The sequence below is a fragment of the Staurois parvus genome, unplaced genomic scaffold (assembly GCF_062004578.1).
Source record: "Staurois parvus isolate SC_StPar_1 unplaced genomic scaffold, SC_StPar_1.0 ptg000001l, whole genome shotgun sequence".
In the NCBI taxonomy this organism is placed as follows: Eukaryota; Metazoa; Chordata; class Amphibia; order Anura; family Ranidae; genus Staurois; species Staurois parvus.
The window spans coordinates 3,753,738-3,767,562 of NW_028317797.1; the positions used below are offsets into that span (position 1 = coordinate 3,753,738).

A 13,825-nucleotide genomic window follows, 5' to 3' on the forward strand; every position below is an offset into this window, starting at 1 on the left:
CTAATGAATTTACACACATTGGAATTTTTTTTAGCAAAAACATGTAGCAGAATACATTTTGATCTAAATGTATGATGGAATTTGATTTTTTTAATTTTTTGACTGGACGTGTTTAATAGCAAAAAGTAAAAAATACAGTTCTTTTCTCAAAATTGACGGTCTTTTTTTTTTTAATAGCGCAGCGTCGTAATGCAAAAAAATGGCCTGGTCAGTAAAGTGGGGGGGGGGGGGGGAATCCTCAGGAGTACAAGTGGTTAAAAAAACACTATTATTTTACTCTTGCATGCACTAAATGTTTTATTCAAACATATAGCTTGCCCGCACTAATTGATGAATTCCATAACCTATAAATCTTCATAAGTATAAAAAAGGTACAGTGCACTATGCGTAAAAAAAAAAAATTATGGTGATTTAAAAGTTATATTTGTGATTGGCCATTGTAGTCGTCACAAGGCACAGAGCAACCTTGACTGGCTCTGTGCATTTTGCCTATGCTCTACATTTATTATTATTATTATTATACAGGATTTATATAGCGCCAACAGTTAGCTCAGCACTTTACATTATAGTGGAAGACAATACAGTAGCAATACAGTTCATTAAGGGCCCTGCTCCTTGGAGCTTACAATCTAGGAGGGGGGGGTGAATGGTACAGTAGGTAGTCACTGTGGGGGATGGAGTGGTTGGAAGAGTGGAGGATTCCAGAATTAGCAGAGGGCGGGATAGGCTTCCCTGAAGAGAAAGATTTTCAGTGATCGCCGAAAGGCAAGTAGAGTAGGTGATAGTCTGATAGATTGGGGTAGGGAGTTCCAGAGGATGGGTGACGCCCTGGAGAAGTCTTGAAGATGAGCATGGGAGGAGGAGATAAGGGAGCTAGAGAGTAAGAGGTCTTGCGAGGAGTGGAGTGTATGGTTTGGGTGATATTTAGAGATAAGTTTGGTTATGTAAATTGGGGCAGTGTTGTGGATGGCTTTATATGTCATTGTTAGTGTTTTGAATTTTATCCGTTGGGCAACTGGGAGCCAGTGGAGGGATTGGCAGAGAGGGGTGGCGGATACAGAATGGTTAGTGAGGTGGATGAGTTTGGCAGCAGCGTTCATGATAGACTAGAGGGGGGATAGCCTGCGATGAGGTAGGCCAATGAGGAGGGAGTTACAGTAGTCGAGGCGTGATATGACAAGGGAGTGAATAGGTTGCTTAGTGGTTTCTGGGGTTAAGAACGGGCGTATCTTGGAGATGTTGCGGAGGTGAATTCTTCATGATTTTGTCAGCGATTGGATCTGGGGTTGGAAGGACAGATGGGAGTCTAGGATTTCACCTAGTACCCTGGTGTGAGGAGAGGGACTGAGGATGGTGTTAGCAATGTTTATGGTGAAGTCAGTAGGGGTGGTTCGGGCAGGGGGGAATACTAGGAGCTCAGTTTTGGTTGAGTTTGAGGAAGTGGAGTGCCATCCAGGCCGATATGTCGCTTAGTAGGCTAGCGATGTGGGTGGAAACTGAAGGGGTGAGGTGAGGGGTAGACAGATAGATTTGCGTGTCATCAGCATAGAGATGGTAATTGAAGCCGTGGGAGCTTATCAAGTGACCAAGGGAGGAGGTGTAGATGGAGAAGAGAAGGGGTCCAAGGACAGAACCCTGGGGGACCCTACAGAGAAAGGGAGTGAGGAGGAGGTGGCAGCGTTATAGGTAACACTGAAGGAGCGCTGCAATAGATAGGAGGAGAACCAGGAGAGAGCGGAGTCGCTGAGGCCAAAAGAGTGTCATTTTTTGAGGAGGAGGGGATGGTCAACCATGTCAAAAGCCGCGGAGAGATCGAGTAGCAGGAGTATTGAATAGTGGCCATTGGTTTTTGCAGTTAGTAGGTCATTAGAGAGCTTTAGTAGGGCAGTTTCGGAGGAGTGTAGGGGGCGAAAGCCAGACTGTAAGGGGTCAAGAAGGTTGTTGTCAGTGAGGTGGGAGCTCAGACGATTGTATACTAAGCGTTCTAGGAGTTTATAGGTAAATGACAGCAGGGAGATGGGTCTAAGGTTGTTCAGGTTGGTGGGGTCTAGGGAGGGTTTTTTATGTATGGGAGTGATGTGTGCGTGCTTTAGAGGGGAGGGGAATGCACCTGTACAGAGGGAGAGATTGAAGATGTGAGTGAGAGAGCATAGGATGGAAGAGGAGAGTGACCGAAGGAGTTGTGAGGGGACAGGGTCTAGGGGACAGGTGGTGAGGCAGGCTTCTGAGAAGATCTTAAGGACCTCTTCGGTGGTAGTGAGGTCAAAGGAGGACAGTGTTGAGGGAAGTATGGTGTGAGGAATGCTAACTGGGGTGGGTGTCTGTGTAGTGGCGATGTCCCTACGAATTGTGTCGATCTTGTTTTGGAAGTGGTGTGCAATCTCGTGGGCAGTGAGTGAGGTGCTGGGTGATGGTGATGGTGGAGAAAGTAGCAAGTTAAAGGTAGAGGAGAGCTGATTAGGATTCGAAGAGAAGGTATTGATGAGGGTGACAAAGTAAGCTTGTTTGGCAAGGGAGGAAGTGTATGTTAGGAAGGCATTACGGGTAAACGCTTGGTGGGATTTGGTTTTACGCCGTAATCGCTCCAGCGCACGACTGTGTCGTTTGAGATTTCGGGTGTGGTCAGTCTGCCAAGGTTGTAGAGGTCAGGGCCTGATGCTTACAATGCGTACAATGTCTAATAACAGTGCAATCAAAGGCATTGTGTTCAGGTTCCAGGTAGCAAAAAGTAGTAAACAAAACGCTGTTTGCAAATGGTGTCCACTTACCTGCCATTTTCTTGGTATGGCAGTTGTAAGGTGGTTAACAAAACAGCCCCATAGCATTCACACTAGAAGTTATCACTCCTGTAGTGATATGGTTTATACTGAAAAAGAAAGAATTGCAGAGACCTTTAAACAGTCTATGTAGCTCTCCCATGAGCAGAGACTTTTAGTGTAGCACAGAAAATCAGGTTTGAGCTTATAATACAGTCACAGGAGTACTTTAGAGCACAATGTCTTAGATCAATAAGGAAGCTGTAACTACATTTTCTGTCATCTGATGATATTGATGCAAAAACATAATGGTTGAAATTATAAAATCAATATCTTAATTTAATAAAAAAAATGTCTATTGATGTTGTTAAAACTAAATTCAATGGAGATAATTTCCTACCTTGTAGAAACAAAATATGTAAATACTTTGGTAGATGCTCAGCCTTTTTTTTGTTTTAAATATCTATGAAACAGTATTTTTTAAAATAAAAAAACATCCTAATTATTGAATAGCTGTAAATATCAATTTAGGAAATAGAGCCCTAGTTTTTCCTGACATTAAAATTAAAATAAGCTAATCATAAAGCAAAAAATATTTTTTTAGACATTATGATAAGTAGTCCAGCATCCAGTGGTATAAAAAATGTAGTAAATTTCTTTTCAGTTTGGATCTTCCCCCACAGAACCTTTTTTTACTATGAAGGGGGGGGGGAGTTCAGAGGGTGGAGTCATTTACATAGACTTGTTATATTTTTCCTAGCCATTATTTGGCAAAGTCTGTAAAGTTTCAAAGGGTGTTTTATCTCTTAATATTCTTTAGTTCTTATTTGTTTAAATTGTTTGTGTTTTGTGATTATAATTGCATGCACTTGCTTTTGACTAATAATAAATAAATTCAGTTTATTACATTCCCTGCAAGGTATATCTTATTTTTTTTTAAATCTGCATATGCCTCGACATGTGTTGTAATCGTCACACCTAAATGTATCTTGTCATTGGTCAAAGCAAAGATCAGGGTCTAACTATGCCTTTTAGTTCTTGGACTGAAGAGCTAAATCTTATCTTGCTCATTTCAATCATTTCAGCATTGACATCTCACAGTTCGCTGTGGCTCCTTTCTTAAACAGAATTGTTTACATTTTGTAAGCACTTTTGTGCCTGTACAGTGTTCTTCTTTAGGCCTTGGTAAGCTTTATCTCTGGTTCGCACTAGCCCACAGGCTGCTGGCTGGTTGCGGGTACAGGAATCGCACCTACAACCACCCGCAGCCGAATTGCGCTGCTCTTGAGAGACACATGGGGCTGTCATTCATTGTGAATGGTAACCCCACGCATCTCAGCCTGCAGCACAATCATGGGTGCAGGAAACGCAGGGAAACTACATGGTCAAAAAACCTATGTGGTTTCCCTGCAGATGCATTTTTGAAAACATGCATGCACCCTTTTTTGTGTGAAATGCAAATGTCAAATGAATGGGATGCCATGCCCGTGTAAACGAATGCCGCACAGCCCCTTGTAAACCTAGCCTTAAATGACAAGTTTACTTTTAAATCTCCCCCCTGAATAGGTTGCAGTCCTCTAGAACCTGTGAAGTGTCCCAGAGTGCTGCTGGGGGGGGGGAGGGGGGGAATATGAGTCGGAATTGGGAACGGGTACCTATCAAAAACAGGTACCCATTCCCTTCTCCCCCCCAAAAGGTGCCAAATGTGGCAGCGGAGGGGGGGAGGTGGCAGAAAAGCAGAACTTCCACTTTTGGGTGGAGCTCTGCTTTAAAGGACCCTGCATTCACTATACCTGGTCTCCCACAGTACACACAACATGGAAATGCAATTATCTTAGTAAATATAAACTGCTGAATACCTTTTCTCATCAGCAGTTAGAGCCGCCCTGTGACTTCTATCAGTGTTCTGCAGAGCACTGGTTAAAGCTTGTAGGGCGAGTTTTCTCTAGGAGGATGCAGAACCCCTGACCTCTGTCTGGACAGTGCTGATTGGCCCTGTGCTGATCATATGCAACATCCAAGAGAATAAAAAAAAAAACCTCTCTAGCAATACACACCAAACTGAGCATGCACAGAGTGTCTCCACACCATATGTCTTAGCAGGAAATAAGAGGGGAGCACTGGAAGAAGGGGAGGATCAAAGAAATCAGGATCAAACAGTGTTTGATGTACACACTGCAGAGGATTAACCCCTTAGGTTTCACAGTGAGTGTAACAAGCATGCGTTACTGCATATACAGACTGATTTGACTGTTGTGGGTTTAGAAATACTTTAAGGTGCCCATTGCCAAAATGTAGTAAGGTGAATGGGCACTAAAAGAGAACTTGTCCCTTACAATCGCAGGATTCAAAACTTATACGTATATTTCGCCCCCCCCTTTTTTTTTGTTCTTTTCTTCTTTATCCCTCTTTCTCTCTTTCTTTCTTTTTTTTCCCTCGCCTTTATCCTGCTTTAATTTGTGAGGAGGTTTCTCCTCTGAAGTATCGCACCATATGTAGGCACTTGGAAACTGACTAACGCTACCCATGTGTTATTCTGTCAGAATGGTTGTTTTTGTGCTTACCCAGGCTTTACGGCCCCTCTCTCTGGTTACTGTTATCACAATCTATGCAGAGCGGTATGGAGGCTGCAGGTATTGTGTAACACTAGCCAAGCCTTTTGTATGTTTTTTATATTTGATACTTATATATGGCTTGATGACTGTAGCATTTGTCATATTGAGATGCTTTTGATAACAAATTGACTGTTTGTATGCGAAAAGCTTTGCCTAAATAAATAAAAGAATAAAAAAAAAAAAGATACATTTACATACATGTAGTTGTCCCTTTGTTACAGAGGTATAATTCTTATTGCCTCCATCAATTGCCTTGTTAGAATTCAAGTAACATATTTTCTTACAATTATAAAGATTTAGCCCAATGTTACTGTATATTTACTATTTTACTTGTCCTGCCAATCATTTTGAAGAAATTAAAATGACATATTTGGTGTTGAAATAACATTTAGACTTTGTGATGATTTGTGGAATGTATCCTCTCTCCGCCATTCCTTCCTGCAGACATCAGGAAATGTATAGTACTACTAATTTATGCTAATTTTTCACCACATTACTTAAGAACCCTTACAGAATTCAGCCTTGCACATATCCATCATTTCAGTAAGCGTTTCCTTCTGTGTTGTCGCCTTGCATTGACACAACCTGTCAGTTCTGTAACTCTTGCCAAGGAATTTCATGTGTACCAAAGTTATGTTAGAAAATTGGGAGAAAAGAAAACCTAAGAAAGTCATTTGTTGCCAAGTGTGGCAAATTGGGATTTTTGTTTCATTTTCACAGAGAATAAAAAGTGAAATGTAGTTTGTCACTTTGGGCAACACGTTTATATTCAAATACTTTTTATTAACGTTTTAACAAATACAGTTACAAAGTAAAGTAACAAGAAGGAGTGATCAAGTTCACAGTTGTATAAATGAATGATAAATTGCTTGGCAATTCCAACATAATATGGGGGTAAAGTCTACAAAATTGTAGTTATGTTATGTGGCAATCATTGCCTTCTGGGAAACAAGTTTAATTTGTCACATCTATTTTCTTGTTTTTTTCCAATAGCATCCTAAGAAAAAAATATATAATTCAAAAGGAACAATGTTTATGATCACTTTCATAGTTTTGTGTGAATAACTGGTTTTACCCCCGGTTCACATATGTGTTCCTACGGGCCACGTTTTGCGTGGGCAGGAGAGCCCATTCATTCGAATGGACTCCCGTGCCCCGTGACATGCAGGGAAGAAGCCCCTTCACTTCTTTGGAAACCGCAGCCTGCACGGGAATCTCGATTCCCAGTACGGTTGCGATTTCCAGTGTGGGCGGCGTGCCATTAGAATTAATGGCACCCGCCCGCGGGTCCGCATTTCTCTGTGTGGGTGGTGCGGCTGCACGGATTTTTGTGTGGATCCGCAGCGGCACCACCCGCACATACAGTCAGGTCCATAAATATTGGGACATCAACACAATTCTAACATTTTTGGCTCTATACACCACCACAATGGATTTGAAATGAAACGAACAAGATGTGCTTTAACTGCAGACTGCCAGCTTTAATTTCAGGGTATTTACATCCAAATCAGGTGAACAGTGTAGGAATTACAACAGTTTGCATATGTGCCTCCCACTTGTTAAGGGACCAAAAGTAATGGGACAGAATAATAATCATAAATCAAACTTTCACTTTTTAATACTTGGTTGCAAATCCTTTGCAGTCAATTACAGCCTGAAGTCTGAAACGCATAGACATCACCAGACGCTGGGTTTCATCCCTGGTGATACTCTGCCAGGCCTCTACTGCAACTGTCTTCAGTTCCTGCTTGTTCTTGGGGCATTTTTCCTTCAGTTTTGTCTTCAGCAAGTGAAATGCATGCTCAAAAGTGAAATGCATGCTATTACAGCAAGCCCCTGCTCTGACATGCTGGAGAGCCAGACTGCTGCGCTCAAGACTTCAGATCTCTGGTTCAGAACTCCAGAGGTCTGGACCAATGCACTCTGTGAGAGTAGCAGGTTTGATCTCTAGTGCGCTACTACTATCACATACAAAACACACACTGTTTTAGGAATAATGTATTTCCTACAGTGAAAACTTCTCCTGGTGTAATATGCAATGTTATATACCATTTTCTTTGGGGTTTTTTTTAAATCAGGGATAATTTTCCATTTGTAGCATATTTATATCTCTTTGTTGCAATATACTGTTTTCTGACTTATTATACAAATAGAAATCTTTAATAAACAGAAAATTATACAAAACACACACATTCACACTCTTTACTTGTTAGCCTGATTCAGGTGCAAATGAGGGTCCTTTGTTCTTTACAGATATCACTGAATTTCGCTATACAGGTATTGCTAAGAAATAACGTAATTAAAACCCTGTGCATTTTATTATTTAAAAGCTGGAATATCAATGTCAACAATTTGTCAATTTGTACTTCCTCTGAGCTTTTCCTCTTCGTGTTGCTCAAAACTGATATTACTGCAGATCACTGTCTAGCCTGCCCTCCTGAATCATGGTTTCATTTGGATTGGGTTTTAAATTGTATGTTTAAATATTAAAAGTAATACCTCTGAACTTGTAATCTGAAAATTATAGATGATCCCTTTTAAATAATTTTATACACTATGGTTTTTTTTCTTCTTTTATTCAGCAAGAATTGGACATATATCATATGGCATAAACGAGAGACTAAACAGATGGTGATAAAGGTAACAATGCTACATTTTCCTAAGCATCTAAGAAATAATATACTGTAATCAGCAACCTTAATTACAGTAGCCTATTTGTTAACGACTGTGGCCAACAAACAGAACTCTAACAACTTCTGAGCAGTAATTGATGAATGTGTAACTAGTTACCTATTACATTTGAATGATATTTGTATTTCTATGGGCCCCAATCAAAATGTAAAGTGTCATTAAATCCACATCATTAAAAACTATCAAAAAATGCTGTGTGATGTGCTGTTCATACTCACTATAAGATTCGTTTTCTGTATCCTGAAAAAATCCTGGTTGATCCTGCGGTTCTCTGTCTCCCCCTTCTGTCCATATCCCCACTGCAGTTGGGGATTTTTCAGAGTAGTGTTGGCTTCTACTGCATATTTTTTAGTGTGTTTTCTACCCTGAGCATTTCTTCCCTATCACATCTGAGCAGCCCAAGTGACTATACAGACACACATGTGGGCATATACACAGTGGTAAATGACAGCCCACTCCCTCCTTCTCCATGCTCACTAACCAGCTAAACACAATGGGGGGTAGGATATAACATCTTGATTGATGGAGGCTTCACCTCCCTGTTAATCTAAGACACATCCTGGAGGGGCGTGACCCAGCATGCGACTGGCAGAAATCTACCTATATCATGTTATTGCCAAAAAATAAAATAGATTTGATATCAAATATATATTTGTCAACTGTTAAAAAAAAACATAAATATTGTGTGTTTAGTATCACTTTAACTAAATCTCTATATCAATAAATTTCATGTCAAGCCAAAAACATTTTTTCTAGTCTGAGTTGCTTTCTGAGCATCCTGTTCACTTCCTGTCTGGTAGGACAGTTGGACAGAAAGTGACAGTAAATCCCTGAAACTGAGCACTGGACACCAGTAAAACTCCAACAAGGTATCTAACCTTTCTTTTTTGTTTGTTTTGTATTGAGTGACAAAGGGTTAAAATCCCTTTCAGGATTCTACTGCTACCAGGGCCTGTTAGAGAGATGTTTCCTGCTGACATTTGACTAGATAGGAAGTGAGGGTATTACTATAACAGCAACAAAGTCAGAGATAAAAAATTTTTTTAGTAGAGTAGTGGAAGGCTAGCACTCCGTCAAAATTTTATTTCTGTCTGTGTCCCTAATGCAGTTGTTCCCAAACAGAAAATGATGGTAAGCACTTCTGTATGAGGGCATTGTTGTCCTGCATTTGAAGCACACCTTAAACGGTTAGTTTACCTTTCCAAAAAACTGTCTCTGCAGGTAATGGGCACCTGTAGATAAAAACAAACTGTTCAACTTTCATTAAATTTGCATATTAGCTATACACACAGTGAGAATATTGGATGTATAATCATCTGTTTTGTTTTAATGCTAGTCTCCATATCGAAAACTAAGAGGATACTAAAGCTATGAAAATTCTTGAACAACAGAATAAAAATTCAGAAATGATGTAATGTATTGTATTTGTATTGTATTTTAGGACAAAAACTGAACTGATAAAATGAAAATCATACCATCTGGTATCATATGAGAAGAATTTTCTTGCTTGTCCCTTCAAATAATTTCAGATGAAAGTTGTGTACAAATGAGCGTAATATCGTATGATCACTTAGAAAGCGGTATTTTTCGTACGATATTCTGATTGTGCATACTAGGCTTTACTATAGGTGTTGGTCATTTACATACCTCCCTAAACCAGGAAGAAAAACTTACAGAGATGGCATCAGCCCATTCTGCTTTGTTGCTACAATGCTACTGCCCACCTCCACCATCACAAAAGCACACCTTGCACACATATGGTCCACTACCTCCTCCATTGCAACATCGCTGAGCTCAGAGCTACTGCAACAGGGGAGCACATGCAAGGGGGTTCAAACTGGCTTGAAATGTCTTAGCAACATCCTAGCAACAAGACAGGATGGGTTGAGGTTTTGGAGTTTATTGGACAGGATTTGAGAGGTATGTAAATGGTCTCACCTATAATAAAAGGGCCTAATTTAACTTTGGTCAAAGCTGCACAGTTTTTTCATCTACAAGCCCCATTTACCTGTATAGGCAGTTTTTTGATGAAGGTGAACTAACCCTTTAAATACAGGTTAGTGGATTCCCATTTACTTTAATAGTTTAGTGTTGGTGACCCATCTGAGGTATCATTTGTCCTGCTGTGGGTAGTGCTGCATTTCTCTGAACACATCATTATCTATTGAGTTGCACTTGCATTGAAGGCCAAACCCCTCCTTTTGCTGTGATTTGTTTTTGAGAACTTGAGTTTGAGAACCTTTATGTTTGAATGCAAAAGCCAACATTTGACAGCAATGTCCAATGTACTAAAGTCCTAAATCTCTCTAACGGAGCCCTGGATAGCAGTAAACACCAGGAGGAAGTGAGCATTCTACCTAAATCTTTTCAAGTTTTTGGCTTGACTTTAATTGACTAATTTTTGGGGGATTTACAAAGCATTCACCAAACATAAAATTACAGACATATAAACAGCATCAAAGCCATCAAAAAATTTGTACTCAATAGGGTTGAATTGCCAGAAAAAGTAAAAATAGTTATAAAATTATAGTTTTGATTTTATCGAAATCTGTCTTTCAGAGATTTGATCTTGTGTCATGGGCTTTATAAGAAATTCTAAATATCAGCTGCATACGTGCTACATTTTTATTTTTAAAGTTCAAATAAAAAGTAGTATGTCATAAAAATATTAGTTGATCATATAATAAAATATTTTATCATAAAGGCTGTGTTTTTGTTCATTATTAACTTGCTGGGATAGTAAGAAAAATAATTTGCTTCATATGATCTTGTTAAAGAAATTTAATTATTTGGTCAATCACCTTTGCTTACTGGTAAGTAGATAAACAAGGTTAAACCATCCACTTGACAGTAATCAGGTTTGAGAAACACAACACGCTCTATCATTTCATGTGATCATAATCACATTAATACATAGGGCTTTTTTTGTTAAAATTATAAGCCTTTGATTAGTAAAGAATGGAATTTAATAGAGATCCTTCCCTAGGGTCTTGTAATAAAATGTAAGAAGACTCTTAACTAAGGAAAAAGTATGTCTTTGACCCTTTGTCCTTTGCATGTAGATGCAGAGATACAGTACTTGGAATTTAGAACTCTATAACAGGACTTTAGGGAATCATGGCATTTCAAAAGACAGTTGGTATTTTACTTTTTAAACATGACTTTTCTTGAGAACTAGTGTGATAACTGGTTATGTCTAGCATTGTGGCCTTCAACTCAATTACCCATTTCTTCAAGGATGTTGAATACCCTTTCTATGGCATATGGATTAGCTAAGCTTCCTCACTCTTTCATCTGGTTCAAATTTTCACATAATTTTTATGTAAAATATAAGAATGTGCATTTTAAGTTACTTTACGGGACTATGCATGGTTTGTGTTATTAAATTGTTGTAGAAATGCTAGCCACCTTACAATTATATTGCCAGTTTGCTTAAACTAGTAGCCTGTCACCAATACACCTACCCTAATTTATGATGAGCCTAAACTGGTTTGACCTAGCCATTAAATGATAAGTTCACCAGGTAAAAAAATGTGCATTTATTATTTTTTACAAGCAAGCAGATATACTGACAGGAAGAATGTGTGAACTACCACAGCGCTTCACAGCTCCGTGGTAGTTCATTGAGGACTAGAAGCTGACAGCCGCTAAGTCTGCCAGGACTTGTAGTCTCTCATTCAGAGATGACTGTGAATGAGTGATGCGGCCGTGTGGGCGGAGCCCAGCATGGCCACGGTTTTTTAAATTTGACAGGTAGCGAAGGGAGAGAAGATCCCCCGCTAGCTGTCAAAATGGGGAGTGGAGGCCAGTCTGATTGTAACATGTTACGAAAGGTGAACTTATCCTTTAACCATTCTATCAAGCAAAATTCCAGTATAAGAGACACGGCTGGGGAAATATCTGATAAGTAAAGTAGGGGGGAAAATAATAAGTGCCGTACTGTATCATTATATATATATATATATATACATATTGCATTTATGAATACTTACACAAAATAATCTGAATTGGCACTCTTTGGGGTTGATTTACTAAAGGAAGTACACTTGCATTCTGGAAGGGACTTTTGCCCAAACCTTAGTGAATGTGGTGAAATTCACTTTACAAAGAGTACCCAATTACATGCAAGGAAAATAAAAAAAAGGCTTAAACATGATTGGATGATGGAAGTCAGTGGAGCTTCACCTCATTCATTAAGCTCTGGGGAAAACTTTCTTTTTGCAAAGTGCAACTGCACTTGCAAAGTGAACAGTCTATTTGCTGTTAGTAAATCAACCCCTTTGTGTTTTTCTATTACTGAGTATCTGATATTCTCATATTATAGGTACTGCAGAAGAACAAAGGACTGCACTGACAAAGTTTAGTCATGCCTTCAAGTATATGTAAACTCATTCAAAAATTTCTTATATAGGGGAACTCATAAAGAGTGTTATAGACACCCCTTGGAATTCCTTTGGGCCTCTGCACCAGAATTGTCAGTGCTTGCACTTGAATTATGTACTTGTCAGAGACAAGTACATGAATATGTCAGTGTCAGGTACTAAGATTTGAGTGTCCATACTGGCCCCTCCTTCCTCAGTGTGCTCCCTCCCTCCCCGGCCACCGCACCCATTACACTGACAGGCTCATGGCTGAGGAGTTTTATACTAAGGGTAAGCAGAACCTGATCAGGAACTGAAGGATCAGTTCCCTATCAGATCCATCTGGCTATTGAGTAATAGTACATGGCCATGGGCAGATCCTTAGTTGCTATTCAGTCCAATAGCAGCCTTCAATTTCAACCAGTGCCAAGTGTGGTCAAAGTAAGGTGGGCAGATGGGGAGCAAGTCTCTTGGTTCTCCATCAGGCTCAGCCCACCCATTGTCATATTTAGGTAATGACATCACCATTATCACCGGCCATTTTTTTACATTTCGTTTTCAGATGCCGAATCAACTGGATGACAGCTGAATGGGATCAGGGATAGAGACTTGTGAAGCTTCCCAGCAGAGACATGTTCCCATCTAAGTACTGACATACTTCTGTTAACTAGCTCAGAGATTGTCTTAATTATCACCAGTTTACTAATCTGTGAACTGTCAGAAATGCTTTAAAAATCTGTAGTTTCCATAGCAACAAGTTCTTAAAGTGGCAGTAGTTAGAAGTACCTACATTTTTGCTCGTGTTAGTAATGTTACAAAAACTGGTGCAACTGCTTGCCAGAATAAAGCACAAGTAGGAAATTACTTTCTGAAAAGTGTTGTACATGCTTTATTAAATTCCCCTAATAATCTTTAATCTGTAAATGTAATCAAAAGTAGTTTTCAATGCCACTTTCATTAAAATAATACCTTGTAACCTCGCCATGATCAGACATTTCCTGCTATGGGTCAGCAACATTTGGGGAGATTTACTAAAACTGGAGCACTATGTTGGTGTTATATCTTTCACTTGGATGTTATAAATTGCACTGAGTAAATAGAGCTGGATAAAACAAAAACTGTGTCTGTCTTCATTTCAGGCTGCAAAGCAACAAAATGTGATTATTTTAAAAGGGGGTGATTCTTTTCAATACCCTCTGTATTTATAATAAAATTGATCATATGATAATAAAGCAAAAGTAACAATTAACATCATAATATAGGCTTGATAGTAAAACTAATATGCGCTAAACAGTAACTGTGTCATTAGTGGTCATAAGAAAAGTGGTACAACGGTGACTGAAAACAAACAAATGGTAAACTAATGGTCTGCATACACACACACAAATACTGTATATATAAT

At 39.3% G+C, this 13,825-nt stretch overlaps 1 long non-coding RNA gene across 1 annotated transcript in view; it reads left to right on the top strand.

Annotated features, from left to right (window-relative positions):
• The window catches only part of LOC149474748 (uncharacterized), a 74,511-nt gene extending 60,987 nt beyond the window's left edge, over positions 1-13,524 (top strand). Inside the window, exons 3-4 of the long non-coding RNA XR_016306266.1 lie at positions 7,954-8,011; positions 12,986-13,524. This is a non-coding gene — a long non-coding RNA (uncharacterized LOC149474748). The remainder of the gene's footprint in view (positions 1-7,953; positions 8,012-12,985) is intronic.
• Positions 13,525-13,825: the final 301 nt, after the last annotated feature.